At 51.2% G+C, this 15,429-nt stretch overlaps 1 protein-coding gene across 5 annotated transcripts in view; it reads left to right on the forward strand.

Moving 5' to 3' along the window:
* Positions 1-15,429, forward strand: part of SEPTIN5 (septin 5) — a 49,902-nt gene that overhangs the window by 8,149 nt on the left and 26,324 nt on the right. Inside the window, exons 1-2 of one of the 5 annotated variants that reach the window (XM_068911596.1) lie at positions 9,774-9,912; positions 11,174-11,214. The exons of 3 other annotated variants lie outside the window; for them this stretch is intronic. The gene's annotated coding sequence lies outside the window, so the exon portion shown is untranslated. Of the gene's footprint in view, positions 1-9,773; positions 9,913-10,889; positions 11,215-15,429 lie in introns of those variants that run through there. One more of the 5 variants, XM_068911595.1, reaches the window with a different exon arrangement.

Below are 15,429 nucleotides of genomic sequence, written 5' to 3' on the forward strand. Positions count from 1 at the left end.
AAAAAAGATCCACTAAGTCAGCTTGCGGGGAAAGAGGCTCCGAGGACTTAACGTCTTCCTTCTACTTTCTGTGTGGCAAAGCCACAGATGTGGTCTGTGCTCCAGTGACTGTTTCATTTTTCCTTGCAGACCCCTGGTGCCTGGAGCTGTGTGAACACACAAAAGAGAGCAGGCCTTGCCTTTGACTGCTTCAGTGTGCATTACAATTATTTTTTAAGATCACTTCCCTGGCGAGTCACTTTGCTTTCGGCCTTTTGTATTGTCTCCTGGCTATTTCTTCAGTGTGGGAACTAGTCTAAACCTGCTTGCCACACCGAGCTTATTCTTGCTGTAATACGTTCACACATGAAGTCTCTTCAGATTCTGCAGTCTTATGTCTCCTTTTATTTTAAATTGTATATGACATAAATTACATAGTCAGGTAAAATGTGAGTCACTACATCAGGCATCTGCTATCTGTCTGTCCTACCTTCGCTGTCTCCTTGGTTGTGTTCTTTGTAGTTTAAAGGCTCTCCCGCGTTTCCATGTTGGATGTTAAGTGATGTGATGTACTAGAAACGTATGTGGACAATATTGGAAATGCCCATGTGGACCAATAATAAATTTCCCCTGCCCAGGGCCTGTTGTCAACATGTCAGCGAGGTTTATGGCTCTTAGGGGCCTACAGATTCTTGGAGGTTCTTACTGCTCAGGGAGTAATGGAAGAAGCATCACAGCCTTTGGGGAGCTGGCATTTGCCCTCTTTTATAGGCGGTGGGGTGACTCAAGGCTGAGGGGGTTAAACTCCAAGTGAAATCGCTGGCCTGTAGCAAAGCCTTGCTGCTGTGAGTGTGCAGTGCCGAGGCGAGCAAGAGTGTGTCATCATGACAGCAAGAAATATGCTGTCTGAAATGATCTCTCATCTCCCAGAGGCTGCGCTTACAGTCCCAACTGGTTTCTGCGGCACGGCTGGGGCGGTGCTGTCGCTCCCTTAGCTGGAGCATGCAGAAGTAGAAACGCTCGTGCCTTGCTCCCGAGATGAATACCTTTGCTGTTCGTCTGCTTACTTTAAAGAGTTCTCCTTCCCTTGAAAGGAGCCCTTGGCAGAGTGTGTATTTATGAGGGAAGTGGGTACTGCGGGTACCGAGCATAGTTATTTAACAGGAGTTGGTGCTTTTTCTGGGCAGTTAATCCAGGCACGTGCTTGGGAAGGACTCCAGCTCCTTGGAGCAGCCAAGCACTCTGGATCCGCTCTTGGCTGCCAGCAGCCCTGGAGTGGACACTTGAGAAGTTCAGACCAGGCCCACAGAGGTGGGAAAGACAGGGGTGTGTTTTCTACCCCAGTACTGAGACACTGATCTGTTTGGGACCCTCCTAAACATCACTGATGTGAGCAGGAGATGTTTTCAGTGCAGTGGGAGCGTGTCCTCTTGTTGCTTGAATAAGCCTTGTCTGGCCACCCTTGGCCCATACCAGGTTCACAGGATACGACTTCACAGCTCTTTAAACAAACCCAAATGGGCTGGATGGAGCCCAGGGTTCCTCTTCCTCAGTGCCTGCTCTGTTCAGCCCGCTGGTCCTCAAACAGCAAGGCTGGGTGCCATCACACTGCTGTGTGATGGCATTATTTTCAGCAGCCCTCATTAATGCCAGTGAAAGCCTTTCTGTCTGTGGTGGCCAGGCCAGCCCTCAGCAGCTGCTCGGAGGCTCCGGTCAGTGCCAGGCGTTTTGCTGCCTGGTTTGAATGGCCGATGTGATTTGAACAGCTCCCTGCTCCTCCCGTGATCGCGCTGTCATGGGCAGGTGTCACTCAATAGCACAATTGTTCTCCCAGTAAACAAGTGACGGTGTTTTTGGAATTGTACTTCATGTAGCAGCAGTGCGGCGTGTGAGCAGGGTTGCTAATGTGGGCTGTCCTGGGGCTGGTTGGTCTGAAAGCTCAAGAACCAGCTTCTTGCGTGTCTTTGCAAAGCCCGCGGGGTTGTTTCGTGGTGTGCCTGGTTCCTGTGCTGTCTCTCATGCTTGGAAGTGTTTTGTCCTGAAGTGTTTTGTCGTGTCTCTATAGGACGGAGCTCGCAGCACAGAGGTGGGCGTTTTGGTGGACACGGATCCCGACTGTCACGGCAGTGATCCAGGAAATGTCTGGGAAAGGCCCCTGCTCTCACTGCCACGGACACCGGGCGTGCACCCGAGGGCTGAGCTAACTTGTGGCCCAAGGGGATCCATGTATATTTGGCACCCTGAGCCAGTCCTTTAGGGGTTTAGGGCTTTCCCATCAGGACAAATAACTATTTTTCTTTTTTTTCTTCTTTCTCAGAAAATATAATAAATTAGGGCAACCACCCACCTCTTGGCTGGCATCCTGCAGTGATAAGCCAGCGTGAGTTTGCAGCGGAGGAAAGCAGGTCTTGCCTCATGTTCCTAAGGCAAAGATTTACAAAGGATTATGAAAGGAAAAGTTAGTTTTCCCACTTATGGCAAAATTGCATCAGAAGAGGATCCCATCAGAGTTTCTTAAAGGCAGGCCATGATTTTGGCTTGACGCTGTTGATTCAGTAATGTACAATAGAAATAGGCTGTTCCAGAGGCACACAGGCGAGGGGGTGCGTTATTGTGTGCGTACATCTGAACTTCCTCCATCTGTGCCCTGGTCCTCAGCACTGAAGGTTAGAAATCCTCATCTTACAGATTGCTCTCTCCCCTCGTACTCCCCTGAGGCTGTGGGATTTGCTCTGATTTTGAGTAGCCTGAGGCTGCTGAGAGCCCTACGAGCAGCCATACTGGGGGCCGAACCGCCTCTCTGGGGTAGGACAGTCAGAATGGGGAGTCGGAGGGTGCTGCCAAGCCTGGCTGGTGTGGTGTGATGTTCAGAGCTCAGCTGTGAGGGGATAGCATATTTCTGTCTGGCCCGTGAGGGGCAATGCAGAGAGATCCCACACTAGACCATGACTGGAGAATAAATCCTGGAAAATAAATCCTACAAGACTGCTGTTTGGCCTCATGAGTTGGACCCCAGGCTAGAAACCCAAGAAAATCCCTTTCCATTCTGCCTGTTTGGTCCTGAGATTTGCATGGAGATGGTTAGTCTTGGATTCTTTAAAAATATAAGATTGAACTTTTTGTGCTGTACTGCAGGTCCCAAGAGCTGTTCATGGGTATCTGATCTGATTTTGCACCCGTTCTCATTAAAGGCTGTGAGTGACATGTTAGCTCTTGGCCTGCTGTGGCTGCCACTGGAGCTTTCATTGCTTATGCGTGCGTGGAGTGCTGTCTCCCAGTTAACCTACTGACTGAGCGTTGCTTTGTCCTGCCCAGCTCTTCCTGCTTGCCCGTGTGGCTGTTTCCATTTCTTTTGGGTTGCCTCCTAGGAAAGCACAATTTAGCAAATGCAATTTTTCCACTACGTTGCTTCTGAGTTCTTTCTAATGTTGGGTATTGCTGTGCTTTGCGTGTCCAACAACCATAGCATTTACAGTCAAATGACTTTCTGTCTTGTCTAATATCTTCTTTAATCCAGTTTCATTTCTCTGACTTCCAGAAATCCACTATAATCACTTCAGAAATGACATTTCCATGAACTTTACCTTTCCAGTGCCTGCACCATTAACATCCCCCTTCTTACCCGTCAAGTACTTTCCAAAGGTTGTTATTTTCAGGTAGAGCCCAAAAAGAAGAGAATGAGATCACCGATACTTCTAAAAGAAATCCATGAGAATGAGGAATTTACAATTAGCTATTCCTTCAGAGCAGGACTGTATTAATGAGTCACTGTTAACATTTTGCTACAGGGCAAGCAGAGATTATATTGATCACTGTGATTGGATAAGCTTTAAATTATAGTGGAAATGAAGACTGAAATAGCAGTAAGACCAGCGTCACAGTAATATTGTCTGCAAAGAACAGATGTTATCAAGAACCCAGTTTGTGTTGTGTGGTTAAGCTGTGTCACCGATGCAGTGACATTAGTTATTCAGCTTGGGGCACTAACCTTTTGTAATTGCTTTCTTAATCAATTTGGGTTATAAATCTTACCTCAAGGTGACCAGGTTTTTAAGAGGCATGGTCAATATGATTGGGAATGTGTTTCCTCTAACGAGGCCCTGCAAGTTTTAGGGCTTTCAATCCCCGTCTCCTGCAGTCCGGCTAGGTGCTAAGGTTCACTGCAAAGGCTATGACTTTTCTTGACAAGGAGAGGGGAAAAACCTCTCTCTCAATCTAGGAGAAAATACCATCCCTGAGATTTTGTCAGGATGATCCCAGTACTCCAGGTCTGTCCTGGTCAAACTGAGTTGTCTGGTCTGGCTGTGTTTCTTTATACTGAATGAACGCTGGTGAAATTTGCCAAAATGGCAGGTTGGGTTGTAAGCCCCATGCCTTTATGGGAGGATCATAAAGGAGCTCTGATGTTCTTGCTCCTAGTGCTAAGCCTAACAGGGCCTTGGAGCATGGCGGTGGCGTTACCAGGTGTCTGTGTGCTGATAGTAGTGACGAAGCCCTCCCCTGGGTCGCAGCCCTGCCGTTAGGCATCACGCCAGCCCAGAACTGGGGGTTGTCCCTGCCCCAAATGAAGCGATCCCGCTTGCTGTGCCTCTGAGATTGTCAGCATGTTCTGGATTGACCAAGGAGCTGATATATTCGTCAGGGCTGTGCTGATATTATAGAGATGAAAGACAATAGATGAAACATCAGCTTTTCGACAAAGGCCATTGTGGAACATAGTCATTTTAACGGCAGATCTTTTAGGCAGTTGATTTGCAATAATACAAATGTAAGACCAGCTGCTGCTACTTGTTTTTTTTTTTTTTAAATAGGGATGAAAGCACCTTAGTCCTTTGAAGTTGAGAGGAGCTGGGCACCCCATGTTTTTACAGCTCTCGTCTCAGGCAGGGAGCCTGCCCCTGTTCTCCCCCACGGCCACTCTCACTGATTTGAAATGCTGTGCAGCGCGAGCTCTCGCCCTCTCCCATGAGCAAGCTGCTGCCGAGGAGTTCGCATACCTGGTGCCAGGCTCACAGTTGCCTTTCATGTGCTGTGGTCCGTAGATTAGGTCCAGGAAAGGGGTTGGTGGAGGAAAATAGCTAGGAAAATACTGCAGGAGGTAGGTCCCAAGCAGCTCTGAATGGCCCTTTCATCCTTGCCTCAAAAATCAGCAAGAGCTGTAGAAACAGAAACTCTGTGAAACTAGCTTTGAAGGGATCATGTCCCGTTTCCTCCCTCCAGAGCCTACACATCTGGAGGAGAGAAGCTTATTTTGTGTGGCTCTGTTACACTGCTTGCAAAAGACTCCTTTTTTTTTCCTTTTCCTTCTGATGCCGCTGTAAATGTTTGCCAAGGCAGTTTCTGTGCTGGAGGTGGGCTGTCGGACCAGAGCTGGTCCCAGTGCTAGCTCCAGGCCTGCTGTGTGCCTTGGTGGCCATGGGAGAGGGAGTTCAGCTGGTCTGAATGGGAGGGCTGTATGAAGGACGTGGTTCGGGTTGTTGCAGTGGGACAAAGTGCAGATGCTGAGAGCTCTGGGTGTCCTCTTTCCTCAGCACCATGGCGTGCCCAGAGGGACGGGCTCATCCCTGCCTTGGTCTCTTTGTTGGGATTGAAACTTTTAAAATGGTCCGATCTGTTAGGGACCTTGCTTGGATGAGATGCTTTGTTGTGAATTAGTGTTCTTACATCTGCCCCCACCTTGTTCCTTTTGCAAACTGTCCTCTTTATCCTCCACTAAACTCTTCCTTAAACCCCTCCTGTGCATGCTTGGCAGCCAGTAGCTAGTAGGTAGTCACTATTTATCACACTAGCTGTGCCACTTTCTGACTGATCTGGTGCCTGCTAGTTTTCTTGTGTGTTTCTGATGGCAAGTCCTTTGGGCCTGGGCTGTCCCTTGTGCTCCAGTTGGTTCAGAGCCTCGCGGGTGAGGATGTGCTCCTGGGGCAACATAGGGCTGGTTGCAGTCCGCTCACTGGGCTGCAGTGCCTGACCCCAAGGCTGGGTGTTTCTGCGTCCCCCATGCCTGTTTCTGCTTCTCCTAGACTCTCTACAGGACTAAAACCTCATGCAGGCTTTGCTCTTGCAGATCTCCTCTTGCCTTTTGCAGGGCTGATAACTGAGGACATTTTAGCCCGGCTGACATTCTCGTTGGCCCTGCTTTTTCTAGATGTGCACGTGACATCAAGGGTAGTGAGGCAAAGTGCTTGAGAAGGGCAGCAAAGCAGCTGTTTGCTGCAGCGAGGACGTCTGTATTGACTGCGCTCCATGCAGTTTGGGAACAGGCACTTTCACCTTTAAAATCCAACTCTAAGGCTCCTGCATAAACAGTGAAATAGGATCTGCCCCAAGGGAAACAGTTTATATAGTTAAATCGAAGTATTACTGGAAAAGGAAAATACAACCTTCGTCATCCCTAGCTCTGCCAGGGCACTGTTGGCGTTACGTCTGTGGGATTCCTTTGCATAGAGCAAGCCTGGCTTGCCTGGGAGGAGAGATTTTTCTGGAAGTAGATTAATGTCTTTCTGTGGCTCTTAAAATGCTAATGAGTTCATAGCATCTCTTCCATATCCTCAGATCCTGCTGTCCAAAACATTTAACAGAGCCTCAGTGGACCTTTCCAGCCTGTAGTTTTGGAAAATACAAGGCGTGCAAGTGTGTGTTTACCTGCATCTTTTCTGTGGGTTCCTCAAACATGGTACAGTCTAATTCTTATTAAGCTGCGCTGAGCAAAGCTTTTGCCTCCAGTCTGAATGACTTTTATCTGTATACTGAACAAATGACCAAAAAAAAAAAAAAACAGCCCACATATATAAAGTCTTTGTGGGAGCAGAGTGAATGTCCGCCCTCACGTGCAGGATTATGCCTGTACGGCAGTTCGGAGGATAAAATGGCTGCTCCTTCCAGCACACGGGGAGCAGCTGAGCACTAGGAACGTGGGAAGCTTATAGGAAGCAGAGAGGTCTCCTACAAAGTGTTGGGGGGTTGCATGGGACAGAAGAGGGCTCCAGGCTTCACAGGGTGTCTGGGTGCAGGGAGAAGAGCGCACTTCTTTCCAAACGCCTTCCAGCCGGGGCCCTCGAGGACTCCAGGCAGGGCAAGCTCAGGTGTTCGTGTGAAATTCTCCTCACTGCTGTTTTAGAGGTGGCAGAACTGAAGCCCAGGACATAACACCTCTGCATTGCTGTCTGGAGGCTCCTAAGGCCGTGACTTTCAGGGATACACAGCACCTTACTGTGGTGACAGAGCGGCTCCACACCTCTGTGACTCAGTCACACAAAAACTGAAGCTTCTCAGCAGTGTTTGAGCCTCCAGAAGTCCCTTGAGCCCAATTGCTCAATGCCAGGCCTGCGCCTTCCTTGTGCCGGTGCCGCTCGGCGCGGTGGGGAGTGAAGCACACCCTGATCAGCTCGCTGCTGTCAGGTCTCCTGTCGTGACCTAGTGGCACTGTGTGTAGGATGACTGTAGCTCCTTGTCTCCCCTCCAAGGTGTAACCTATCTGTTGGACATTTGCTTCCTCACAAGGTCTTCTGCATGGTGCTGGCTTCTGCTGGTATCTTAACAAGTTACAGGTGTAAGGCAGAAAGAAGCTGTTGGGAAGGCAGCCAGGGGGCAACGGCCTGCTGCTTGCTCCGCTGAAATGTGTTAGTCCCACAGAGCATTTATTCCTAGTCCATGCCAAAGAGGAACCTCCTGTCCAGCTCAGGTCTCTGCGACCACAGAAGAGGCTCTTTTCTCTGGTGCCTACTGCTTCTAGAAGGGCTGAAGCCCACCAGGGGAAAGCTCTTGCTTTCATTGAGGTTTTGACCAGTTGTACCCAGCATTCAGGGTTATAACTTCTGGAGAGAAGCTGGGAAACAAAGTGCTCTCTGGGAGAAGCAGTCACACAGTACTTCTCCTGCTGTTCAGCGCAAGGGGCGCTGTGCAAGCCAGAGAAACTAGCCCAGGGCTGGTGGCTCAAATGGTCGTGAGTTCTAGTCCTTCATCTGCTGGTAGGAAATCCTAGGTGTATGCACATATGTGATCCATAGCTGTGCGCACAAGCACACTCTGCCCCTCGCTCCTCTAACCATCGCCTTTAACTCCCATTAGTCTAGCACCTGAGAAGGTGCCGTGTCCACAGTTGCTTTGGCCAGTCACTGCTCTGGCACATGTTCGAGGCCAGGCCATGTGTATGCATGGGCGTGGGCAGCAGTTGGATTGGGATCCAAACAGCACATGGATTGCACCAGCTGTATTTTCTTGCAAAATGGCCTCATAGACATGGTGGTTGCTGCTGCAATGAGTGACTGGGAATTCTGGAAGAGACAGGCAAAACCTCAATGCCTTCCTTCTTAGAGCAAAATCTGGGGGGAGGGGAAAAATCCATGGCCATACAGGAGGGAACTATGTGGCAGAGATGTATCTTGGCCGTTACTGCTTGAGGCACTGTGGGACGCTGTGGTCAGCTTAGTGCTTCCAAGAATGAGACAGTGATTTATCTGTGGTCACTGTGTTTTTAAAATGATGCCACTAAACTGTCAGTCTGGCTTCTCCTGGCCAAGCGTGGCTTTTGCAAGGCTCTTTTCCTCAGGACTTCCCTGGGCTGGTGACCTGAATTTCCATCCTCCTTGCTCAGCCTGATTCCTGTGGCGTTGGGTTAAGTAAGTACTGCCTGATCTGCATGTGAGGAGCAGATCTTGCTGCCACCTTGGCCAGTGGTGGTGGCCTAGCTCACATGGGTGTCATCATTCATTGCAGTCCAGACAGCAGCATAGATCACCACCGCTGACTGTCCCGAGGCCTATGGTGGTTTTACGACCTGTGTTACATCCTTGGCTCTGCTACCTCCTTTGAAGCCTGTGCTGTGACCACAGACGAGTTCATCACCCCCCAGGTTCACAGCACAGACCTTTTCTGAGGTCAGGCTTGGCGGCACGCTCTGTGCACGGACGCTGGAGAACGCAGCTGTGCTAGAGAGGCCACAGGCTTGTGGTGCTTGTGCTCAGTGCTGCGTGGATGGGGTTAATGGCCAGTACAAATTGTTTCAAGCGCTATGTGCGTGTGGAGAGAAAGAGAGTTGGGCTGCTGCTGTGCAAGTGTTTGAGGGCCAGCAGTTGGAGCTGTGCACAAGGTGGAGCAGTGTGGCTGAGCTAGTCTGACAGCACTAAGCTGCGATTTCTCCCCACTGCTCTGCTTTGGCTGGATTTGGAGGGGCCTGGGGGTCAGGTGTGGTCCCATGCAGCTTGTGACATACTCTGTTACTAGCTCAAAGCAGCTCCTGCCAGGTTTGCCCTTGCAAGGGAAGGAGGGAGGGAGGTGGAGCATTCAGATGGCAGCCGATGGGGAGGCAGAGATTAATGAAGTGTTGAGCTCCTAATGGAGAACATGCTCCGTTGGTTTGGGTTTCCCTCCCCACCCATCCAGTGCTTTTTAATGTGTGGCATAGTCTTGCAAGCAGCTTGGGAACGGAAGTGATTTCAGACTGGAGATGACCTCATCTGTCTCCAGCTCTGAGATGGAGTGGTGTTTGGTACTTCAGTCACAGCTTTTGCTGCTCTTTGAACAAGGCAGGCGAGAGCTGAGGTGGTGGGCAGAGCCAGTGCTTGCACCTACTCAGCAGGGCACTGCTGGCATGTACAGGGTAGGATCTTGCCCTGAGGCCTCCTGAAGTCTGCCAGCCCCTGTCCCTCTGCTCTCCCAAATGCTGGCTCAGCTCCAGCCCTGCGAGGTCCTGGCAACTTGCCCTAATTGCTGGTATTTAGGGCTTTTTCACAATGTCTGAGCTGCCCTGAGCTGCTTCTGCTGCTCTCTCAAGGGTTGCTACCCCTGCAGGAGGTGTGATGTGGAGCCTTTGGTGGAGGGAATGGCCCTGCTGAAGAGCGCTGGCGCTGTGAAACATCCTCTTGCATCTGCTTGAGAAAGGGAGCGTAACTGGATGCTGGCCTGCAGCACTGTGCAGCCTCACGGTCGGGCTGAGTAAGTGTAGTGGGAAGTGGGCACTGCTTTCAGGTTTTATACCTCTCTATTCTCATCTTTCTAAATGCTGTGGGGAGCGAGGTGAGTGGGAAGGAAGAGAAGACAGAGCAGAGTCCAAAAAAAAGACAAGACCTTTCTAGAAGTGTTGAGTATCGGAGCCGTTCCCCTGGATGGAAGGTCATGTGCTATCCTGCAGGGTGCTGAGGTGTGCCCTGCTAGAAGAATTGTTCAGTGCTATCCTGGGTTGGTGCCCAAGCCCAGGAAGGTGCTGAGGTATGCGTATGGAGAGATGGAAGAGTTCTGCTAGGATCTTAATATCGCAGGGCCCTGTGGATCACTAGGAAGGGGGATCGGAGCCCTCCAAGAAGCGTTGCTTTCTAGGAGTGGAGATGTGTCAATGGAAGTGCTGAGGACCTGGGGCCTAGGGCGGGGGGTGTCAGCTCCAGGTCCCGGGCAGCGCCAAGTTGCTCGGGTCAGCACAGACAGCCGCTGCTTGCAGAAAATAAGAGAATTTTCCTTCCTAACATGGCAGAGGGCCCTTTGTCCTTCTCCTTTGGTGTCTGCTCCTCTGAAACGGCTAAGATTTTCTCTTGCATGGTTGGACTCTGCAGTCCTTGGATGTGCCAGTGCCCAGCAAGCCTAGCTCCACCCTGGCTGCTGGAGCTGGTCTGCCAAGTGCATGCAGCTCTGAGCTTCGATAAATGAGTGTGTGCTCCAGTAAAAAACAGCCTCCAAGTGCCATCTTGCAAGCTGTGTGGGGGAGTCCAGCCACTTCCCCTGAGCCTAGTCTTCTGGCTTGAGCTCAAGCTGAAGAGATGCTGGGCTGTGGCGGGCTATTGCTGGGAATATAAAAGGAGTCTTTTCTAGTGCTCCTGTGGCTGTGTTGCTATGGGAGAAACTCCCTGTAGCTGGGCAGGCAGCACTGGGAGGAGGGATAACTTCACTGGAGGAATTTGCTCTTCTCTTAGCCTCATCCCAGGTGGTATCAAGACTTCTGTGTGGAGATAAACTTTCCCGATCCAGCAGTGGTGGGAGGGAATTTAACCCTTCTCAGGATCTAGCGAGACTTCACCCTCCTGCAGGGAGCAGGGACTGGGAACAGATCTCATCACACAAGTGTGTCACTGTGAGGATGAGAGTTTACAGCCCTGTTTTCCTCCCTCAGAGCTGGCTCCATGCCTGTATGTGATGGAATAATCTGAAAGCGCATGGACAAGCAGGCATTGTGTACTAAAATGTCCTCTTTGTCCCCTCTGCTCAGCATCCCGCAACTCTGCCGGTGACAAGGGAGTGCAGTGGCAGGTAAGCATGGCTGGCCAAGTGGCACAGGAGCTCTGCCGTGTTCTCAGAAGGGGCTTGGGTCAGTGGGGCCCCGAGGGAGGCTTATGCTGCTGTCAGTTTTGAAGGACACACAGTGCCGGCGCTTGCTGCTTGGCAGGGCTCAGGCCCTTGGCAGTCCCCTGCCATCTGCGGTCTCCTGTGTTCAAACTCCAGCAACATCCCAGAAAGGAGCCATTGAGCCCAGAGCCTTGTCTGTCGCCCGTGTCAGTAGGGCACAATAAAGAAGATGTGTCCTGGCGGCAGCCTGGGTAGGTCTCGTGTCAGGAACAAATCAGCCTTTGTACCCGGCCGTGCCTTCGGCGGGAAGTTTGTAAGCTCTGGAGCTGGGGTGCTAATGCTGGGCTCTGTGCCCAGCCCTGCTGAGCTGCTCAGCCCCCCCATTTGGGGCTGACCGGCAGCCTGGTGGCACGCTCACCAGCTCTGCCGTCACTGTGGGTGGTCTTTGCAGCAGGTCCTGCTTGCCTGAGCATTGCTCTGCCTGGTGGGCTGAGTAGCTGCAGGAGGCAGGACTCTCCTGCCCTCTCAAGTCCTGTTCTGGCTGCCCTGGCATTCGACAGCCTGGTTGCTTTGTGGCATGGGTGGGGGCAAGATCTGGAGGCAAAGGAGGTTGTAGATAGAGAAAGTGAGATGATCTATAGGCCTGACTGTCAGAGAAATCTTGCCTGTGAAGGGATCTCCAACTCTTCCAAAGGGAGGACTCACTGAGGGGAATTGTAGAGCCTGGGAAGGCAGGTCTGGAAGAGCGTAAGCTCTTTCCAGGCCTTGACAAACTTTCTGCTCATTCAAAAAGGAAGCAGCAACCACAGGGAAAGGGCAGTTACTGAACCCAAATGACCAAGAATTGAGCAACATGTTTCAAAGCATGAAATCTCCTGTTGAGCAAGAGAACTGGTTTCCCTCCTGAAGCAAGTGTAACTGGTAAAATGAGGAGGCAGAGTCCTCCTGCAGTTCAGCTGCCAGATAGTGCTGATAATTTCCTTAACCCTCTGCGCACACAGTGTCCCCCATTTTTCTCCCTTCCCTCTTGCTGCTACAGTTTTCAGAAACAACCTAGATGTTCCTATGCCACATGCTGCCAGTTTTATCTCCCTTGCGTGCTCTGTGCTTTCATGCTGGCTAGGCCTGGTGCAGACACCCCTGGCACATGTCTTGCCCCTTCTTAGGGTGGATGGATACATGGTTGCCTCAAGTAGTGTGCATAAAAATGAATACATGAAAAAGGAGTCCAGACAGAGATGTTCTGCATATTGTGAACTCTGGAGGACCCTGATGTAGAAAGGGAGAGGGTCTGGTAGCTGTTAATTTGGGGGTCCTGGCTCATCAGTGGCAGATTCTTTCTGGCTTTGTAGAAGGCAGACCCAAGTGATGTGGGAGCAGCTTGGATAACTCCCCCTCTGCTGTGGTGCCCTGCAGATCAGTGAGTAATTCGATGCAGTTGTGCTGTCTGCTGGGAGTACGTTCTCTGTGCCCACAGGGAAGTGTCCTGTGGGTGGATGTATGAAGGAGCTCAGAAGCAAAACCAACCTGGGAGCACTCCCATTCCTCACAGGTGTCTACTTTGCACAGAGGGGAGGTAGTAGGTCACTCTAGGGAGAGTGAATTGAGACTGTATCTGTCCCAACCGGCTGGCTGTTTAGTCCCCCTGTGCTCAGGAGAACAAAGTCTCTCCAGAGCCCTTTGCTCTGTAGCTGCTCCTGTGAGCCAGCAAGTAAATGGAAACAGATGGCATCATCTCAGTGGTCGGTAAGAGTCTCACTGCTGCAGAACTGCTAATGAAGTTTGGGGCTGGACAGAAGCACGCTGAGCTCCTGCACTGACAGGGCTTGCTGGCTTGCTGCTTTCCGCTGGGTGCTGTTATCACCTCTCTGTTGCAGGCAACCCAACGGCTGAGCTGACCTCCCACCCTGGTGAGCAGAGGTACTTCCCTTGCCTGAGTTTCCCGTAGCAGCCTCAGACAGGGTGACCTCTGGTGTCTGCCCTGCTCCTGCTCCGAGATGCCTTGGCAGCACGTCCTCTGTGGGCTGAGGGTAGAGTTTAGGCAGGCTGAGGAAGAAGTGTGGGGTCAGGAACCAAGCGTGTGGAGCTGTTTGCTGTTGTATGACTGCATCTTCTGGCTGGGCTGTTGTGCGATGCTGAGCAGCAGAGGTTGGGTTTGTTCATTTGGGTACCACAGAGCTGTCAGGACTGTCAATGTCTGTTGCTCTCGGTAAATAATCCACATGGGCATCTTTACTGTGAGCTGCAGACCTTTGCATGCGCAGCTGTGCTACGGAAGGGCCTGGATAGCACTCTGCTATCCGGCAGTCTCTACTAACACTCAGAGCTAGCTGCTTCTCCATCCAAGAGGGTCTCTTCTCTCTGTTTTACTGCAAACTCAGGCTAACACTTGAATTTCCTTACTGGTCAGCAGCTCTGATAAGGAGAAGCAGTCAGTAACTGCTGAGCGCTGTTACTGTTAAGCTTGGAAGAAACTTTGCTTAAATTCCCTTTGACAGACAGCACAATTTGATTTAGATTTTCAGTGACTTAAAGTTTTCTCCCATCATCACAGCATTTAACAAAATGCAAATCCATAGTCACACTGCAGGGCGCAGAGAGGTGGTGATGCATGCAGCAGAGATGTAACCAGGCTCAGCACTTGCTGGAGCAAATAGATGGGGGAGGAGGGGAGAGAAGAGCATTGGAAAGCCTCTTCTGATTCCCTTTTTGATTGTTCCAAAGCATCCTCCCCAGCCATGGCCTTGGCATCTGTTCTGGTAGGATACCTGGAGCCAGTGTAAATGGCTGGGTGGCCACATGGCCATAGATGCCAAATAAGGAATGGAAAAATCCAGTTCCCCAGCTTTGTCGATTGGGTTGAGCTGCATGAACCTTGAGCTGTACCAATCTTAACGCTTTGGTCTTTGATGTGTGGGTCTATCTCAGCCATTTGCTGCCTTGCAGCCCTTCTCTCTTCTCTTTTCTTCATGCAGGTAGTTGCCAGACTTTGTATTTGCCTGGCTAGTCCTATCGGTGGCCCACAGCACTGCTGCACTGGGGACCTGCTCCCTTCAGCTAGGGCTGGGGCAGCTGCGTGACGCAATGCTGCAATGTCATTTGGGAACACCATGTGACACTGCTGCCATGCAGCAGCAGTTTCTATCCAACGTGGTCAGTGATGTGCATGGTGTGCCAGGCCCAGGGAAACCTGGCCGGGCCCACCACTGGTGGAAGAGGCACTGGTCTCTCCATGGCTGCAGTGTCTCAGGCCTCCTGGCCTGTGAGCCTGCCAGCAGCACAGCTCTGTGTTGCTAGACCCAGTGCTCAGCAGTTAGCCAGTAGCATGCTGGCACAGATCTTGGGGGAGAAAGTCAGCAGCAAGCTCCTGCAATCTTTCAAAAGTCGCCTCAGAGCCCTCTCTGTGGGGCAGGCAGCAGTTTGGCATTGCAGCTGGCTGGAGAGTAGAAATGGGGCAATGCGGGCAATGATGCAGAACTGCTGAAAATCTCTCAGCAAGATGTCTCAGGAGACTGAGACCCACAGCAGGGGCTCTGGAGATTGCCAGTTTTATTGGCTCTGGAGATTGGCTCTGGAGGCCAGTGTTGCCCTGAGTGGCCCAGGGAGCAGAGGGGTAGCAGCAGGCACTTTGCACTGGAGAACACAATATATGATAGGGTTCAAAAGGCCAGAGGTGACAGATCATCTCTGAAAAGCTCAGTCTGTAGGTCTCCAGTGAAGAGGAATCTATGGAGGAGCAGTAAATCCTCACAAGCTGGCTCCTCTTCTGATGTCCTCTGTTGAGTGGAAATAGTGTCTTGTGCTTCTCTGCAGGGACGGTCAGGGCTTCTGGGACCAGCATTGCTTCCCAGAGAGCTGCTGCTTGGTGGCAGAAGAGAAGGACAGATGTCCTGTATGCAGAATTGGGGTCTCTGTGGATACTTCATCTGGGCGCACGCTCCTTCCCTTCTCTGGGATCACTGAGAGACAGCTCTGCATTGATTTCCCCAGATCTCATGGTTGCTCAGTCTCTTAGCCCATTTTTTTTTTCTCCAGGAGAGTATGCTATGGTCCTTTTGTGAGAGCATCTCACACCACTGCTGGTAAGCAGGTGTGCTTTTTGTAGGCCTTGCCTGAAAGGAATGGCTTGCACCACTGCTCGTAAATTGAGGTGTGCTCCAGCTCCAGTTTAGTTGTTTA

The sequence above is a fragment of the Struthio camelus genome, chromosome 17 (assembly GCF_040807025.1).
Source record: "Struthio camelus isolate bStrCam1 chromosome 17, bStrCam1.hap1, whole genome shotgun sequence".
Taxonomy (NCBI): Eukaryota; Metazoa; Chordata; class Aves; order Struthioniformes; family Struthionidae; genus Struthio; species Struthio camelus.